The following is a 5,689-nucleotide window of genomic DNA, read 5'->3' as shown; positions in this document are numbered from 1 at the left end:
AAGAAAAAGAATGTTTAGCTATTAGCTATTTCTCCCTTTCTTTCTCCGTTGCTTTGTTCCTCCCTCCCTACCTTCTTTGCTTCTTTTTCTTTTATACTTGCCATACTGCATATCACATTTCTAAGACTTATTAATCTTATAATTGGAAGTGTGTACCTTTTGACCACTTTCACCCATTTTGCCCACCAACCACCACCCCACCTTTGACAACCACCAATCTGTTCTCTGTCTGAATTCAGATTTTTTTTAGATTCCACAGGTTAGACTTATTATACATTATTTGTCTTTCTCTGTCTGATATTTCATTTAGCATAATGCCCTCAAGGTCCATCCATGTTGATAAAAATAACAGGATTTCCTTTTTTTATGACTGAATAATATTCCATCATCTATGCAGGATTGGGCAAAAGTAGGTTTACAGTAGTCCATATGGAAAATCTATACATATAAGAGCCTAAGTGACTGTTACAACCAGATGACCGGCCTGTAGCTATCACATGCACTGACCATCAGGGGTCAGTGCACTCCCACAGCCAAGCTCTAATGACCAGCCAAACTCTTGCAGCCCCAATTGCCAGCCAGGCCGAGGGACTCCACCTGTGCATGAATTCGTGCACCTGGCCTCTAGTAATACAATAATTTATAAGTAGTTATACAAGAATAAACTCAGTTTCACATACTCACAACTATAAACATACTTTTTCCCAACCCTGTATATACCACATCTTTATCCATTAATTTTGCCAATGTTGTTGTTTCCCTGCCTTGGCTATCTCAATACTGCTTTAATGAAATATGGGGCAGCAGATATCTTTTAGAGATAATGATTTCATTTCCTTCAGATAAATACCCAGAAGTGTACCTACTGGATCATATGTTAGTTATATTTTTAATTTTTTAGGAAACTCCTACTATTTCCCATAATGGCTGTACCAGTTTACATTCCCAGTGCACAAGGATTCCGTTTTCTCCACTTTTTTGTCAACACTTATTTTTTGACTTTTCCATAATATCATTCTATTATGTGTGAAGTGATATCTCATTATTATTTTCATTTGCATTTCCCTGATGATTAGTGATGCTACGCACCTTTTCATGTACCTCTTGGCCATTTGTATATCGTCGTTTGAAAAAATATGTCTATTCATATCCTCTGTGCATTTTTAAATTGTATTGTTTGGGTTTTTTCTATTGAGTTGTATTGAGTTCTTTATATATTTTCTATATTAACCCCTTTTCAGGAATATGACTTGCAAATATTTTCTCCTATTCAGTAGAAAAATATTGATGGTTTTCTTTGCTCTACAGAAGCTTTTTTGTTTGATATATTCCCACTTGTTTATTTTTGTTTTGCTGTGTGTATTTTTGGTGTGAAATCCAAAAAATTATCGTCAAGACTGATGTTAAGGAGCTTACCCCTTATGTTTCCTTTTAGGCATTTTATGGTTTCAAGTCTTACATTCTAGTCTTTAATCTATTTTGAGTGCATTTTTGTGTATGGTGGAAGATAGTGGCCAGTTTCATTCCTTTTCATGGCTGTCCAGTTTTCCCAACACCATTTATTTTAGCACTAGAGGCCCGGTGCACAAATTCATGCACAGGTGGGGTGCCTTGGCCTGACCTTCTCACCCAGTCCTGATCAGGGCCAATCTGGGCTGGCCTCCGTGCAGGTGGGACCGCAGGAGGTTGCCCTTGGGAGTGCACTGACCACCAGGGGGCAGTTCCTGTGCTGAGCATCTCCCGTGGTGGTCAATGTGTGTCATAGTGACTGGTCAACCAGCCATTCAGTCGCCGAGTCGTAATGGTCACTTAGACTTTTATTTATATAGATATGTGCTACTGAAGTAGGTGCCCAACACTATTTCTTAAAGAAACTACCCTTCCCCCATTGTATATTCTTGGCTCTTTTGTTATCAATTAATTGACCATATATGCATGGGTTTCTTTCTGGGCTCTCTATTCTCTTCCACTGATCTATGCTTCTATTTTTACACTAATACCCTACTGTTTTGATTACTGTAGCTCTGTAGTATACTATCAAATCAGGAATTGTGATGCCTCTACCTTTTTTATTCTTTCTCAGGTTGCTTTTGCTATTCGAGGTATTTTGTGGTTATATACAAACTTTACAATTGTTTGTTGTGTTTCTGAGAAAATTCCATTGGAATTTTCATAGGGATTGCACTGAATCTGTAGATTGCTTTAGGGAGAATGGATAGTTTCACAATGTTAATTTTTACGATACGTGAGCACATAATATCTTTGCATTTATTTTGTATTCTTCAATTTCTTTTATCAGTGTCTTATCAGTTTTACCTTCTTGGTTAAATTTATTCCTAGATATTTTATTCTTTTTGATACAATTGTAAATGGAATTATTTTCTTAATTTTTCTTTCTGATAGTTCATTAAAGATTAGCCAATTCAAGGTGGACAGAAAAAGACAAATACCATAAGATCTCACTTACAGCTCTAGCTGGTTTGGCTCAGTGAACGGATCATCGGCCTGAGGACCCAAGGGGTCCTGGGTTCAATTCTGGGCAAGGGCACATTCCCAGGTTGTGGGCTCAAACCCAGTAGGGGGTGTGCAGGAGGCAGCTGATCCATGATTCTCTCTAATCATGAATGTTTCTATCTCTCTCCCTTCCTCTCTGAAATCAATAAATATATATATTTTTTAAAATCTCACTAAAAAAACTAAAAAAAAATAACTCACACTCATAGAAAAAAAAAGAGATCACATTTGTGGTTACCATAGGTGGATTGGGGGAAAGGGAAATTGAAAAAAGAGGTCAAATGTGCAAACTTCCAGTTACAAGATAAATAATGACCAAGGATATAATGTACAGCATGATGACTATAGTTAACACACCTATATGATATATATGAAAGCTGTTAATTCTAAGAGTTCTCATCACAAGGAAATAAAATCATTTTGCTTTCTCTTTTTAAGACATGTATGAGATGATGGAAACTAACTAAACATATTGCAGTAACATATGTAAAGTCAAACCATTATACAGTGCACCTTAAACAGTGACATATGTCAATTATATGTAAATAAAACCAGGGGAAACTAATAAACTACCACAAAAAATAATGTACAATTTTAGCTATTTCTCATACGACCTCAACATCACGAACATGCATTTCATAAGAATCAACAACTCACATGCAATTTTAGATATTATAGACTGTGAGGGAGCCTGGGAGCCTTCTCTTTTTTTCATGTTGGCACAAAAAACATCCATTATTTGAGGCTGAAAGATAACAACTTTAACTTTTTTCACAGACTGGACTAGTCCTTTCTGGATAAAGTCTTCAATGGCATCCATTATGGCTTCAGCAACCTTATCTGTGTTTTGTTGAGCTTGTCCTAGAAAGGCAAATAAAAATGACTAGAAAAATAAAGACACAATTGGAGAAGGCTGAGGAATTAGTTAGGGATTCTAATTCTCAGAGAATGCATCCACACCCCAAATTTTTCACCTTCATATACTATTCTATGAATCCATTAGCAAACACATTTGAAGCCCTACTTCAGGGGTGGGCAAACTTTTTGACTCGAGGGCCACAATGGGTTCTTAAACTGGACCAGAGGGCCGGAACAAAAGCATGGATGGAGAGTTTGTGTGAACTAATATAAATTCAAAGTAAACATCATTACATAAAAGGGTATGGTCTTTTTTTTTTTAATTTTATTCATTTCAAATGGGCCGGATCCGGCCCGCGGGCCGTAGTTTGCCCACAGCTGTCCTAGATGCACAGCAAACATTTTTGAAGCCCTAGATGCGGTGGAGAGTTCTTGTTCCAGGATGTCAAGAAGCCAACAGCCCAACAATGAAAAAAGGAAATCTAACTTTTGATGTCTGATGTTCTTATTTGCTCTATTTACCGGAGTCCAGCTCATTGTGTTTCTCTGTGTTACCAAGCACAGTTAATCTTTCTTGGCTCACTAGTGTTCTCAAAACATCCAAAGTAAACGATACTAATACATATTGAATTATCATGCTCTTTAAAGACAACAATTCTGGTTTTGCTTAATCATCAATTGACTTTACAGTGTATCCTTTTACTTTGGGGACTTGATTTACGCTAAGATAATTTAGTAAGACGCCTAGAGCTCTAAGCTTTTGTTATTATATATAATTTTTTACATGCAAGTTATGTTGAACTTCCAGGAAGTCTCTCTTCTCACACTTGGTGAGATTTTAGCTGACTAGCAGGATTTAAGGTTGCCACCTGAGCAGGTCGTCTCCTAATTAAGCATGCTCCATACCCTTTTTCCTCCAGCTGACTGCCTTGGTAAGATCATGGCAAGTTCCTTGAAAATTCTCATGAAAAACCATGGAAGCAGTCCCATCTGAACAGGAGCTGTCACATTGGGTGGGGGAGGAGCAGGTAACAGTGTAGAAGTCCCCTGACAAACCTGGTGTGATAGACTAAAGGCCCACTAGGTTTATCCCCATCGATGGTCCCCACCATTACTGCAGAAATAAGAGTAGATCTCTGTGACTTGGCTCTGTAGACGATTGTGGGAATGTAGACAAACCCCAAATAAAACTAACCAAGAAGGTTTGCTCCAGTTTTTTGCTTTTGTTTTTAATTAGATGAGCAGGGAAAGGGCGAAATTCTCCTTTGCAAAGCTGTTGTTATCTCATGATATTTGGAAGAATTTAAATAGAAGTGTTTAGATATAGTCACTCACTTTCAACAAATATTTAATGTGTCCCATCAAAGGCTAGATGCTCATCTAGGCACTTAGGATACAATGCATATAATATGTAAAGACAATTGGTGTTCAATAGATGAAGTATGGAAAACTGAAGGAAAGCCTAGAACTGAGTAATAGGGGTGTGATATGTGCAACCTCACCTGGTGTGCTCAGGGAAATAGATCTGTTTTTGAGAAAAATAACTCTGCAGGTCCTCCCATACCATGCCAGGGGGTGTGGTAGGAGGGGGGCATGGGAGGCACTGGAGCAGAGAACCCACGTCTAGATAGAGGCTATAATAAAAGTTTAAGCAAAGACAAGAGCTAAATAAAAAGTGGACCAGAGCAAGGAGATATTTAGGAAATAAAGTCAGGAGGACCCAGGGACCAACTGCCTGTATACCTGGCCGGTGTAGCTGATCTAATGTACCTTCTTTTGTCACCCACACATCTTCATGTGTATATCATGAGCACACAGTACTGCGGTTGTTTGTTTACATGTCTGTCTCACAATGAGCTAGGTGGTTCTTGTGGACTGGATGCTTTTCTTAGTTATCTTTCTGTCCTCAATGCCTGAGCATGGTGCCTGGCACATGGTAGTCACTCAGAAAACCTTTAATCAAACTAATAAACTAATTAATAAACATGGGAGTAATAAAGAGAGTAGAGTCAAGGATTCTAGATAGAAAGTGATATAATCAGGGATATAACTGCAGGTAAGTTTTCTGGGAGAGAAGACAATGAATTGGGTATGGAGTTTTCATTGAACTTGAGGTGCTTGCAGGAATCACTAACCACCCATTCTCTCCCTGAGGGCAGATATCTGTAGGTACTAGGTAGAGGGCTTCCTTTAAGGCCAGAAGCTGTCTACATCCCTCCCAGTCAAACTCAACTCATAAACACCACTAAGGGAGAAAGCATCCCCATCTATTAGTCTAAGGACCAGCTCAGGTGGTGATAGAGATAAGCAAAGAAGA

The 5,689-nt window shown here is 38.3% G+C and overlaps 1 long non-coding RNA gene across 1 annotated transcript in view; it reads right to left on the bottom strand.

Annotated features, from left to right (window-relative positions):
* Window positions 1-3,358: 3,358 nt before the first annotated feature.
* The window catches only part of LOC107183391, a 3,894-nt gene continuing 1,563 nt past the window's right edge, over window positions 3,359-5,689 (bottom strand). Inside the window, exon 3 of the long non-coding RNA XR_001514186.1 lies at window positions 3,359-3,369. This is a non-coding gene — a long non-coding RNA (uncharacterized LOC107183391). The remainder of the gene's footprint in view (window positions 3,370-5,689) is intronic.

Source organism: Myotis davidii, unplaced genomic scaffold (assembly GCF_000327345.1).
Source record: "Myotis davidii unplaced genomic scaffold, ASM32734v1 scaffold1660, whole genome shotgun sequence".
Classification (NCBI taxonomy): Eukaryota; Metazoa; Chordata; class Mammalia; order Chiroptera; family Vespertilionidae; genus Myotis; species Myotis davidii.
This window is presented reverse-complemented; position numbering and strand designations above follow the sequence as displayed.